Here is a 14,385-nt window from a genome sequence, read left to right as displayed (position 1 = left end):
GTTTTGATTTGCTCTCAGATTATTTTTAATTGTCCTGTCATGTCGTCTTCGTGTATTTTTAATTGTTTTTAGATTTTTAAATGTTCTAAATTATCATTCGTGACTTGAGTGACAATTAAGTGGAAACCCAATAACAGCAAATCAGTTCCTGTTGTCAGGTCTGCAACGGGTCACAGTCCGTTTTGATCCTTTGATTTTAAGTTCTGGATGCAGCTGGTGATACGAACAGTTCTGGCCACCATAGCAGCAGGCGCCCTGTGGCACCTTCTACCTCCTTGTTGTAATCAAGCTGATTATTTCAATCCCAACATTTGATCGTGTGCACCTCTGCTCTGTTCCTCTGGTCCTTTCACGAGGCAACACAAGCACTGTTTCTGGAATGTGATCAGTGCTGCGGGTTCATCAGATCTATGGCTCTTGTTTACACACTTTCTGATACGTTGTAATTCCCACTTTTTGGCACTTTTCTTTGTTTTTTTTTTTATTGTATTTGATATTCGGTCCTTTCAGGATTGCAATACTGTGCATGGTGGGGAGTGTGAGGGTTGGAGGGTTTTTGGTGAAAGAGTTTTTCCCTTTTTTACACCAAATGCAGGTTTTGACCCACATATTTAAAGGATTTGCTCCCTTTTAGGGCTCATTATAATTGTTTAAAATTGTATTTGTAATCTTGTGGGGAATTCCTTGACTCTGTCCGTTTCTTTATAGCCATTATTATCACTTTTGAGATCTGAATATGAATTGTGTTACACGTAATTACTTAATTTTGGGTTTTTTTTGTCAGTATTAATCATTTAATACCTGCCCTTTATGTCTCCATTTATGTCCACTTCCCTCCACCAGCACCACAACCATTGCAGAGTTTGTACCAGCATGAAGCAGAGGGTTCTGCTGGGACTGGCTACACCTCCCCACTGATCCAGCAGAGACGATGTGTTATTGGGGAGGATCTTTCAAATGGTCAAACACTGCAGCAAATGAACACACATGTCCAGCTTTCTCTCCCCTTTGTCTTGTTTCCAAATGAACTGTCTCACACACACACACACACACACGCACGCACGCACGCACGCACGCACGCACGCACACACACACACACACACAATTACAGTCCACCACATCCGCTCATCCTCTCACATTTCACTGGCTTGTACTGTAGCTGGTGAAGCGTAACAGGCCTTTCTCCCCTTACGCTCTGCTTGTTAGCAGAGAAAGTAAGAGAAAGAGAGACAGTTAAAGAGAAAGTTAGCGACTGTACATTTTTGAGGGACTCAGGTGTCTTTCGAAGTTCATACACCTCAAAGAAAGAGATAACAGTTGCACAATGAAGAAACTGTCAATGATTCAAAAGTCTGTCACAGCACTCAAGTTTCTTTCCTTTTTACCGATTGAGAAAATGTCCTCTGTCTATTATCTGGCTTCATCTGGATCTGCGGTCCTGTTCTTGACAAAGATTTTGCATAGATCAGTGAGTGTTACTATGGCAACCGGTTACTATACTCTCTGTCTAGTAGATATTTGCAGAACCAATCTCAGCAGCAATAAAAAAAGAAAAGAAAAAAAAAGACTGTGGCTCAAATATGTCATAAAATGACAAAATTCCTTATCGTCCTAACAGCATCCATGTTTCCTTCCTCAATGGTAATGATCATAATATGTGCCCAAAAAAAGTGTTCATGTTCCCCAGAGGGGGACCCTATTAACCTTCCCTCCAGCAGGTTTTTCATAAAATTCACTCTGGGGACAGACATCCTCCAGAGGATAAACCATTATATGATCTAGAAATAATACTTACATTTTAGGCTGAAAAGAGTTTTCCTTTCTTTTCTCAATTCTACAAGAATTGTGTTCGTGCCTGTACTTGTGAGACTTCATAATTCCTTCACACGAATATCATGAACAACCAAATAGCTTAATAATAACTCACATTGAGCTGCTGTCCTGTTATTACCCGGACATTTCTGACTGGGAATTTTTTTTTTCCATGGTGGGATATTTATATCCAATTGGGGACTAGGCTGTGAGTGTGAATGGTTGTCTGTCTCTATGTGTTGGCCCTGCGATGGACTGGCGACCTGTCCAGGGTGAACCCCGCCTCTCGCCTGAAAGCTGCTGGGATAGGTTCCAGCCTCCTGCGACCTTTAACAGGATGAGCTGCAGACAATGGATGGATGGATGGATATCTATACATCACTTTGTGAGATGAGCAATTCTCAGATGAGCTCAAAAATGAAGAGGAAGATGAAGTTAATGCAGTTTTTCTTCACGCTGTGCAGTGAAGCATTTTAAAAAGTCTAGTTTGTATCTTCAGTGACTTTCTGCAATTGTGCACTAAATTATTTTCACAAAGCTGAGACACCAGCCAACATCCAATGAACTGTGATGAACTCCGGGGAAAGTAGCAGTGGAGAAATTGCTTTTTGAAGAATACAATTTGGAGAAAAAAACAGTAACTTTGTTATCTATTGCACTGTGAGGGCAACATAATATTTTTACGTGCAGTGAAATTCCGGTGTAATCCCTTCCACACATAAAACATATTATTATAAAACTTCTTTTCCAATTGGCTCAGGTGTCAAATACATTGTTACCAGTTCTCATGCTGTATTCTTAGTGTGTGTGTGTGTGTGTGTGTTTGTGTGTTTGTGTGTATACATACATAAGCAAATCAGAGCAGTACATACATGTGTGAGCTATGTGCATGAGTTCCCATTGGGTATACTTTAGAGAGCATAAATAAGACCCAGGGGACCCCAGGCTCAGACTGTGCCTTCTACTGTGTGCGAGGTGTGTGTGTGTGTGTGTGTGTGTGTGTGTGTGTGTGTGTGTGTGCGTGCGTGCGTGTGTGTGTGTGTTGCCGTCTTAACCGACTTGAGACATGAACCAGACATAGGACAAGGTTGATCACTAGAAGGGAATCTCAAGGAAAATATGCAATTAGACCACAATCTTTTGACATCACATTGCTTGAGGGTGGCAGGAAATGTGTTCAAATTATGAGGGAACAACAAAGAAACAATGCCAAATCATTAGAATGGTTTTTTTCATTGTGGAAACAAGAATTCCACGATTCAATGTCATACATCGGGCGGGGGTTACAGTTGTTAAAACATCGAGGTCTCTACAGGAGACAGGCTGGGGTGGTGGTTGACTGTGAGACGACAGCGCTAACCACTGCACCACCATGCCACCCCTGCCTCAATCAAACGTAACCAAAACTTAACCACAATAACATCACAAAAGATTAATTTGCCATGGTCAATGTAATTTCAATAAGCTGTTGTCAGTGAGTATCAATTCAATAAAGTTGTTCTTAATTGTTTTTTTTTTCCATGGTGCTGGCGAGTTATTTGAACAGATGTAATATGACAGGGTCATTTCATGTGTTTGAAGTTAGGTTGGGGAATTAAGGATGGAATACACAGGCCACAAATGGTGACGGGTTAGTGTTAGGCATATTATAGATGAGTCAATATGCGTGTGTGCATGTGTATGCATGCGTGTGTGTGTTTAGCCACTTAAAGGGACACATAGCACACTTAAAGCAAGGTTAATCACTAGAAAGGGATCTCGCCGAAAATATGCGACTTGACCGCAAGCTTTTGACATCCCATTGCATTGGTGGGGGCAAGTGATGTTTAGAATTTATTGGGGAGCAACATAGAAAAAATGCCAAATAAATGAGGTCGGGCGTTTTTTTCATTATGGACACATGAAGTCCAATGTTACACAACGGGTGGTGGTCCCTGTTGTTAAAACATAGAAGTCTCCACAGGAGACATGTTAGAGTTTTAGCTGACACCAACAAGTACCAGCGACCTGTCCAGGGTGAACCCCGCCTCTCGCCCGAAAGCCGCTGGGATAGGCTCCACCCCCCTCGCAACTCTTAACAGGATAAGCAGAAGAAGATGGATGGATGGCAACAAATACCAGACTTTGCAGTGGGAGACTGCTGTGTGAGTCGTGTGTTTTCTCTGAGCATCAACCGACTGCCCTTTTCCGCCTAAACTTAACTACATTGACATCATGAAAGATTAATTTGCCATGGTCCATGTAATTTCAAGAAGCTGTTACCAGTTAGTATTGATTTACTAAAGTTTTCTTTAATTGATTTCTCCATGGTGCCGGCTAATAATTGAAACATCTATAATGTAACATGGTCATTTCATGTATTTGAGGTTGGGTTGTGAAACTGAGGATTGAATACACAGGCCACAAAGAGTGACTGGTTATGATTGGGCATATTGAGTGTGACGTAAAAGTCACTCACACACACACACACACACACACACACACACACACACACACACACACAAAACACACACACACAGACTTACCTTGTAAGGGCCCCTAGTCCCTATGGGGACCAAAGACGTCTCCCAATGCGGCATACCATAATTTCTGTTTCCAGTTGAGGTTACAATGAAAGTGTCATTTGAGTTTAGGTTAAGCTTTGGGTCAGGCTTCAGTTAGTTAGATTAGGATTAGCAAATGGGTTACGCGGTCTACATGGATGAAAGACAATGGAATGTCTGAACAAAAATGGTGTATCAACCACACTAAGACATTTATATGGGATCAAATAATTACATTTTGGATAAAAGGCTTTCTCCTTCGTGTGAGGGGCTTTTATTTCCATGTTGTAAATGTTTGTTATGTCAGAAAAAAAACATGTTTTCATGAATTTGTTTACAAGAAAAGATGCTTTTAAACAATTTGTGACACCATTAACTAACCTGTTTATCCCTCCTGATAGATTGGATGCTGAGTGCCCCTCCTGATAGATGGGTTGCTGAGTGCTTGTGCGCACAATATTATGTGAGTGGTTGTGTGCATGTAAAGATTGCAGCAGAGCTAACTGAAGGTTATTAGATACCCACTTGCACAGAGGACTTTCACACTGTGTCACATTGACCAGGTGATTTAAGTCACACTTAGAAATGCGTGCAATAATGTGCACTCTCGCACGGTGTTGTACAAAAACACACACGTATGGACAGGCAAGCTGAAATCTATGCTGATGATATACAACAGCTGAGCAGTAAAAATCGATTGAATCCAGGTCCCCTCATACGTGGCAGCAATGTGTACACCTCATCTGTTCTATCCACCCTTCTTCACCTCCTTTTCCCCGTCGTCCAGCTGCTCATTCTTTGCTTGTTCCATTTCCATTTGCTCCCCCATCCTCACACTTTTTCTTCAAGGTTCCACATGGCTCGTTACCTCTAATAAATAATGTCTTTCCTGTCACAATCCTCAATCCCTTAGTGTCTTAATCCGCCTCCTTAACCACTGGTTTTCTGTTCCATCAGTTTTGTTCTGTCCTCCTCTCATCCTGTAAAGCCTGCAATTCCATGTGTGTGTGTGTGTGTGTTAACGCTGTAGGACCACTGAAGGACATCCACTGGTAAGATGAACTGGAACATTTGAGGGAGAGAAACATAGCATAGGTGAAGTAGGGACACAGACAGAAAGAGAAAGTGAGGAAGTGGCTGGCAGGGATGGGTTATTAGACACACACCTTTTTAACACAAGTTAATTTGGTAGTAAATTGAAGGCCTGTCAGATGATTCTTCCTGAAATAGCTCAAGTGTCTTTGAGTGCGTCAGCGGACTCTAATATCATAATTAAATTCACACTATTTGAATGTGCTGTGCATCGAAAGTGAGTGCAATTTCAAAGCAAGATTAAACACGTTTTGATTTATTATTTTTTTTCATACCGCTACCATGTTTCATATAATCCTTTTTATAATATGAAAAGTAAATACTCAAGGGGGGAGAAACACAAGTTTAAATGAGGAGAAAGATGAAAGCAGTATCAAAACAGATAGATAAATCCTGCTCTATGTCTGACCTTTACCTCAAAAACAGAGATGGATGGCGAGAGAAAATTCTAGATGATGAAAGCCGTTTTTATGAGTCTGGCTGCCAACAATATGGTGGCTCTCAATATGGTACAGGCTTTGTGTAAGCCGAACTGCCCACACACAGCCATATAATATACACACAAGCATACACTCTTGTGCATCTTGTAGAAACACTTATACTTCACACATTCTGCAGCATCTCACACACCTATACCCCCACACGCCCACACGCGCAAAGGCATTTGCGCAGACACAAATGTGAAGTGAGGCTTCACAAACAGAGATGCAGTGAAACACACATACATATGGTACACAGGCACAAAACATGACACAGTTACCTTGGCTCCAGACTCACTGAATGAATCACCCAGAAATCTGTCCCTTCTGTCCAAAACTCTTAGGCTCAAAATCCCATTCCACTGTGAAGAGCAAGCACCAAAATCAGAGGATAATGTTGTTATTTTCTTTCCCTTAAAAAAAAGCAAAACAAAAAAAAAACCACAAGACGCACTGGAATATTTATAGCATATATAATCTTTATCAATTTACATTTAAATATGAACTGAAACTGTTTTATTAATAGGCAGCGTAACAGTGATTTGTTGAAGGGGTTCAGAAACAAATACAAAATTTCAAAGAATTTTATGGTCCCCACATTCAATTCCTGATTTAACAGTCTTATAGGAGCCCGAGGGTCTTGGGAATCAACATGTATCTGAGCGATTGAACTCTTCTATAAGGGCAACATCACTATTGGAATGAGAAAGAATCACAATAGGGAGCACAAGAGTTATATGGTCAAATGTCTTTCTGACATTTAGGTCAGGCAGGCACTCTAAATGGCAGCCAGACAGATTTACTGAGGGCACTGAGAGAGGCTGACGACTTGTCTCCTGACTGTCACACGCTTACGGCCCGCCTGGTCATTCCTAAAGCTTTTCTTAACCCTCTTCTGCTTTCCATGGCTTCACTTCATTTGCCTAAATCTCGGTGCGATCCTTCAGGAACATATTTTTGTCTTTGAATAATCTGACTCCACTATCTACTCCGACAGTTCTAGCCTTTTTTTTCTTCTTTTTTTTTTAATCTTTTTTGTCTTTTTCATCTCAGCTTTTGAAAATAATGTCACCTTTGCAGTCTGCCCAACGCTCCAACACAACTGCAGTGGGTGTTGATTATCCATTCAAGGTACACATTTCTCTCCATCATGATTCATTTCATCCAAAGATTCCATTTGAATTCAATACACATATTCAATAAAGTCTCCTACCCGTACAGCCATGTAAATTGTTGTTTCGTATAATTGTAACATTTTACTTTGTGTTATGAATTCCTGAGCTTGATTTGATGAGGATCTATCGCTATGAGGGGCAAGGAGCAGCTTGAATTTAGGAGAGTGTTTGATTAACTGTTCTTCATGAAATAAAACTGTCACCTTTTGAATCCCTTTTAAGTTTCACAAATAGATAGAGCCGTGCAACTAGGCTGAATGCCTTTTCCCATCATTTCCTTTTGAGTGTTTTGGGTAGTGAGTAACAAAAATTAGCACTGATTTTGACAGAAACTGGAAGCCTATTCTTACCACTGCTGACACAAAAGTGACAGCCCACTACTGCTACCTTTGCTTAGTGTTCAAATAGCCATTCGCATATCTCAACAAAGGTTTGCTAAACTCAGGAGCAAACATGAGTCTCCTGCACTGCAGTCATCATAACACCACCCCACCCCGCCTCGCCTCACCCACCACCTCTCTATCGATATTTTCCTCTTTTTATTGATGGAACTTTCAATGATGTAACGTCCCCCTTTCCCTCGGTCGTAATCACTACGGCAACTAGGTGGCAACCATCTCTTACATTGTAATCATAACCTTTCTGTTCATTCCTGGTTCATTCTGGGCTGCACTTTTTATGAAATTCAATTACTGTCTCCTCAGGTTCCACTCGTTCATACACAGCTGTGCTTCGTTAATGGCACTCTGACTGGGCCACGTAGTCAGCAACAGGTTATTGTGCGGCCTTTTTCCCTCGGTTATATCCTCATCTACAAAGAAAAGAACGGGGAAGTTCTTTATCTTTGTGTGCGATGAATTAACCAGAGAGAATTAAAACTAAGGTTTGAGATTGTAGTCATACTTTGTATACATTCACAATGCTAAGATTACATATAATCACTACCCATGTGGGAGCAGACTGGTGAGGGATGTACTTGTATAGCACAAGTACCAGCAGCGGAGGAACCTGAAGCAGAGCCAGGGGAACCAACCCGGCTACAAGAGTGAAGACAATGATCCATTAGGTTCTGAATTTGGCAAATGTGTCTGAAGCACACCATTCCCAAAGCTACAGTGGTGATAACAGGCTGAGCGCTGCACTGCAGATGCTGCTCTGATGACTTCTGGATGAGATACCTCCTTGCAAAAAATTCCTGTCTTCTTATTTTTCTGACGAATTTCAGTTAAATTGATAGTTGTTGTTGTTTTTTTTCAGCCCAAGGAATGGGCTTGTCTCCCATTAGTTGGCTGAATCCTAGGGTAGCACAGTAACACAGCTCATCACGATTCACTCTGCACCGCAAAAATGTGTCCATCAACAAGTAGTAGTCCTTTTTTTTTTTTTTTTTTTTTTTTCAAAATATGGTGAGATCATATCGGTTAAAAATGCAGTCAGTAACCTCAAGTCTTTCACTGCTGCCATTCAAAATCCACCTTTTTTTTTTTCCCTCTCAGTATGATGTACTTTGTAACATGTTACTTAAGTAGGGTTTTGTTTTATTCATGTCCTTCATGATTAATTCGGGGCTACAGGCTGACAAACCCATCTCACCTCGTACTCCTTCCCTGTCACTCTCTTCTCACCATTTCTTTGTGCAAAAACCATGACTACATCTGCTTATATGAATATAAGATTCCGAGTGAAATATCTGCACCTCCTCTTCCTCGCATGCACATCTGCCGCTTTTTTTTTTCCCCCCCTCACATCACATCTTCATCATCAAGACACGAACCCAGCAATCTATGGAGATGGTAGACAGCTGCTACTCTTGTGGTAACACTGCAAATGAAAGGCAGGGCAATTGAAAGAAAAAAAAAAAACAGCATATACTGTTTAGTGCGTTGTGAAACAGTGGAATATACGTGACTGAAAGAATTATCATACTCACCTGTTGATAAGATATTAAAATCTTCATACTTATCCAGAAATTCGCTTCAAGGAAGTTATTGACTGATTCCGTGTGACCATCGTCCCTCATTTCTACCTACTGTCTGACAGTAAGCACTTGAAACCAAGTAGAGAGAACTTGCAGTCTGCTTTGCTCTCAGACGAATTCCCAGGCAGTCAGCATACTGCAATTAGTGTTGGATGGGAGGTGATGGTGTCCCACCCACACAGTCTCCAAATGCCAAGTGGCAACAGCAGAAAGTCTGGCTGTCTCAGTGATGTAGGGGCCAGTGGACATCTGGGAAAGTCAAGTGGCTGAGGGGAGTCAGAGAAGGAGTCATGGCAGAGGCGAGGAGGTTTGGTGAGAAAGGGAGAGGTCAGAATGGTAAAGGGGGTAGGGTCTGGAGGGGACATGAGGCTGGCAAGGTTGTAGGTTGAGAGAGAGGTGCACAGCCAGGGAGGCTGCCAGAGTGCAATGGAGAGTTGAATGCATAAAAAGCGGTTCCCTAGACTAGAGAGTGTGCAGACAATGCAGTCTGTCAGGTCTCCAATCTGTCAGCAGAGTGCCTCTGTTCCCCTCCGGCCTCTCAACAAGGCCCTGCCTCATTTTGTGCTCTCATCCTCTCACATACAATGTCCTCATCCACCCTCCTGTCCCTGGCAGTGTGCTTCATAATACTCTGATTTCACCACAGGGATGAAAATAGATTGTTTGTGGTTTGTTGGATGACCCATCATGCAAAAGGACAATCTTAATATCCAGAATTATGCAGATGGTGTCAAATTATTGCTTTAGGTGTCCACGTGATTCTATTTCTTTTGTTGTTCATGTCAACCAAAACAACCCTGATTTAAGTATCCCAATAACTGAAAATGTGATGGATTTTTCGATAAATGAAGCTGCAGCACCATCTGCTGGAGAAAAGCTGTTGTTACATCTGATGATTTGTTGTGTCCAAAATAAACATAAATGTATTTTCCTTGTATTTTAAAGTATTTGCGATGTAGCCACATGATAAACTGAACCATTTTGTACTCATATTGCCGAACTTGCGAAATCCACCAACCTTTTTAGTGACTGCAGCAGGGCCACATTGAATTCTTTTTTAATTGATGTAGTGCCAAATTCCACCAGTTACCTTGGGACACTTTTCATAAAGGGGGCAGGTCTATGTGACCAGGGGTACAATTAGTTGTTCCGAGTATTTCATCTATGCCATTTATATAAATTGGGGTGGAAACCTCTCTGAAATAGATCAAATAAAAAGTGAACATCATAATCATCATCAGGAGTGGATTTATTGTAAGGTTTTATAATTATAGACCATTAGTCTGATCGAGGCAGACCTAATGAATTGGGAAGTGGGTGCACATACCCCATTAAAATTTAAAAGTCATCCTGTCATTGTTTCACAGGAAAAAAAAAAATGCTGTATTTGGAGGCAGCAGTTTTGGCCCTGTTAAGATGAGTAAGTGTTACATTTAGAAATGTATTACTTGGGATTCAAATAATTGCTATGGTTACGTCTTCGAGGCCGCGCAGATGTGTGATTTCACTGCTTTTATTGCACATGGCCGACCAGACCATAACTGGAAGACGTCTCAACAGAAGCCTGGTCGTCTGTTGCCTCACAGCAAGAAGGTTCAGGGTTCGAGTCCTGGCTCCGGCACGGGATCTTTCTGTGTGAGTCTCCATGTTCTCTCTGTGTCTGTGTGGGTTCTCTCTGGTACTCCAGCTTCCTCCCACAGTCCAAAGACATCAAGAGGGGACGAGGCTGATTGATACTCTAAATTGACCGTAGGTGTGACTGTGAGTGTGAATGGTTGTCTGACTCTATGTGTTGGTCCTGCGATGGACTGGTGACCTGTCCTGGGTGAACCCCGCCTCTTGCCCGTAGCAGCTGTGATAGGCTCCAGCCCGCCCCCCCCCCCCCCCCCCCCCCCCGTCGACCCTTAATAGGAATAAGCGGAAGAAAATTAATGGATGGACGATTTCAATATATGATCTGGGTTTTACAGAGAGGAAATTCAGAGAGAGGTTGTTTCTTTTTTTCTTGTCAGAATTCTGGATCAGCTGGAGAGTCTTCAGAGAGTATTTGGGGCATTCTAATAATAAATAGTAATTGCAATAACTCAGCCTGGAGGCAACAAATGGCATGATTGCACCTGTGAGAATATCTCCAACATTATCATACAATACTTATTATAGATTGCGTTTCTGTCAAACACACTTAAACACACACTCACTCTTTCTCATAATCTTGTATACAAAGTGAAATGTGAGAGGGGGAGTGAGGGAAGCAGCACTGCGTGAAGACAGATCTCTAAGACTTCAAACTAGACCACCACCTCAGGGACCAGCAGTGACCTGACATGGACCAGAGCGTCATGCATATTTTCAGAAGTCAATTCAACTGTTCTTGGTATAATATACTAATGTATCTCATAAACTTTGAATGAAGCAAGATCTTCTGCAGATTTGTTTATTGTAATTATGGCTACATAATTTGTGAATTTGAAACTTTCCAGACAGCCATTGTACCACTCACTAAAATCTGATTTTATAAATGTGAAACCTCAGGGCAGCACTGATTTATTTTATATTCTTTACTAGAGTTTTTAGTTTTCTTGACAGTTTGGCTGTAGTTGTGGTGGCAGGATCTGTGATTGCAGGGTTTAAAGGTACACCACTGATGCCTCTCTGGTACTCCAGCTTCCTCCCACAGTCCAAAGACATCAAGAGGGGACGAGGCTGATCGATACTCTAAATTGACCGTAGGTGTGACTGTGAGTGTGAATGGTTGTCTGTCTCTGTGTGTTGATACTGCGATGGACTGGCGACCCATTCAGGATGCATCCCGCCTCTCGCCCAAAGGCTGCTAGGATAGGTTCCACCCCCCCCCCCCCCCCATCGCGACCCTTAACAGGATAAGCGGTAGAAAATGGATGGATAAACTTCAGGAAGCATGTGCATGTGCATTCTTATTTAATGGCAGTTTGCGGGCCTGAAAACCAGGATATAGCCGATATATATGAGGGGCTCAATGCGCTTTGTGGGGGCAAAATGTTGTGCCCCACTACTTTGGATGGTTGTTTGAGAGTTAACTTGGTTTTAGGGTAATTACAATGTTCCTCGGCACAGAGTTGCGATGGGTAAGGTTAGTTTTTTTCCTTCAATGCATTCTGTGCAGCAGGTTTTAACTGGGCTTCTTCAGAGCACTGCCCTGCGAAGAGTCGTCTTCCACCATGGCAACATTGGCTTGTGGCCAATTTGAAGAAGGTCCCAGCGTAGGACTGACGCCACTTTACAAAAGGTCATCATACCCCAGATCAGATCAAGTGACTTCTACTGAACTGCGGAGTCTCTCTTGACCCAACTCTTTAACACCCACAGTGTCATATAATAAGGCTTATGCACCACGCGCAGCACCAGCATGTGACTGGGTGGAACCAAAATAGCAGAGGAGACAATGTCTGTTGTTACATTTCGAAGCGAACGATGTGGGATCAGTTTCTAAACGGCTAAAGATTGTTGATATTTCATGTTTTATGATGTTTTCAAGTTGAGCGTCACTTTTGTTTGTACAATTTCAAGGCTGATTCGGTTTCTGGACGAGGAGATTGCATTTTCCACAGGTGTCAGTGAATTTAAGACATATGCATGACTTTTTAAATCTTATTTCTTCTTTTTTTTTTTTTTTTAATTTGTTTAAGAATATAATACAGACCGCACCCATGCTCTGGCTGTTAAAAGGAAAATTCTTTTCTAAACGGTGTTCATATTGATTAAAGACGACCTAACTAAAAAAAAAATTATATTCAGCTTTGGCGCGCAGTGAAGAGCACTGAATTACTGACAAATTATCATTACGCTTAATGTTAACATACAGGAAAAAAAAAAAATCATAATTCGTCAGTGAAAGTCTTTGAGTCCCCTTGAACAAATTTCACTCACCATTAAATCCCCAAACTCCCATGACATTGTGCGTACGCATTATTATCCAGCAAACCTGTTGCACCTCCCTATTGCAGTCTTATTGTGATCAGTTGTACACTCCTGGATGAACTGGAGCAGGGATTTTCAAACTGTCTCTGATCCGATAGGGGCTTCCTCGATATTTTTTATTTTTATATTCATTTTGCATATCCTAGATTTTCGGTGGCAATTAATGATGATATAACTACGTCACAAGGCTGAATGTTAAACGTATTGCATCATTAACCTTGTGATGTATCACGTTTTGTAACTCTCGTGTGGAGAAAAAAAAGGGATAAAATGGTCTATTTGTAACGTGAAATTTGATTTGATTTCAGCTTCCGTCGGCAGGCAATGAAACTGAAGCGATAAATGACTCCTCAGAGGCAAGGATGGGGAAGTGTGCGACTGAGGTTCAAAGATTGGACACATCTGATATAAAAAAAACAACAACTAAAAACGTGTAATCCTGCTGAAAGAAACGAAACATCATAGAGCACCAAAGAGGTGTTCAACTTGTTTCCTAAGATGATGTCCCTCAAACACGGTCTTTATTCTCATCCCTTTTTTTTTTTTATTATTATTATCAAGGACTATATTTCCTTTAGCACTTTTTAAATGTAAGAGAGAAAAACAGCCAACAGACACGTGGGCCCACGTGATCATGACTTGGACCTCACTATTTTGATGAGCGGTGAATTGACATCGGCAGAAAACACATTACCTCAGACTTGCATCAACTCGATCCAAGAATAAATGGCATGGGACTTGGACCAAATTAAATGAGTCACATGTCAGAGAGCAGCTGTACTTACAGGCTGTGGAGGGTGTCGGTTATCACACTGTATGGAATAATAAGTGAATATACAGTGTGGTGTATGTTGTATACAGTGTTGCTTGTTTGTTGGTGACGTCTGAAAAACAGCAAAAATGTGTTCAAGGCTGCCGTAAAAATGATTTCCTAACATATATGGTTCTTATTTCCCATAGGTGGGATGATAGCGTGTTGAATAAATGAACGCTTTGTCAGCTAAATGTTCCCCTCGTGAGCCAAAATACAAGATGAATTCGTTTATTTGTTTCGATAGATTTATTTTATTTTATTCAAAAATAACATCAAATGACCAGTATTTCAACTCACACGATTGCAAACATACAACAGAGTATCAGGGCCACATTGAGAGAGGAAAAAAAAAAATTTTTGAGAATGAAGTTGTGAATTTATGAGAAAAAGCCATTATTTTATGAAAGTAAAGTTGTAATATTCCGCGAATGAAGTCTGAATTTTTGAGAATACGGTCGTAATTTGAGTCTTTTACTTTAAAAGAGAGCTACAAGAAGAGCAGTCGCCCACATGAAACCGAGGGTCGTAGATCGCT

The sequence above is a fragment of the Aulostomus chinensis genome, chromosome 4 (assembly GCF_037954235.1).
Source record: "Aulostomus chinensis isolate RoL2024-O1b breed Wild chromosome 4, RoL_Achi_v1.0, whole genome shotgun sequence".
Taxonomy (NCBI): domain Eukaryota; kingdom Metazoa; phylum Chordata; class Actinopteri; order Syngnathiformes; family Aulostomidae; genus Aulostomus; species Aulostomus chinensis.
The sequence above is the reverse complement of the archived record's forward strand: the minus strand, read 5'-3'. Positions refer to the sequence as shown.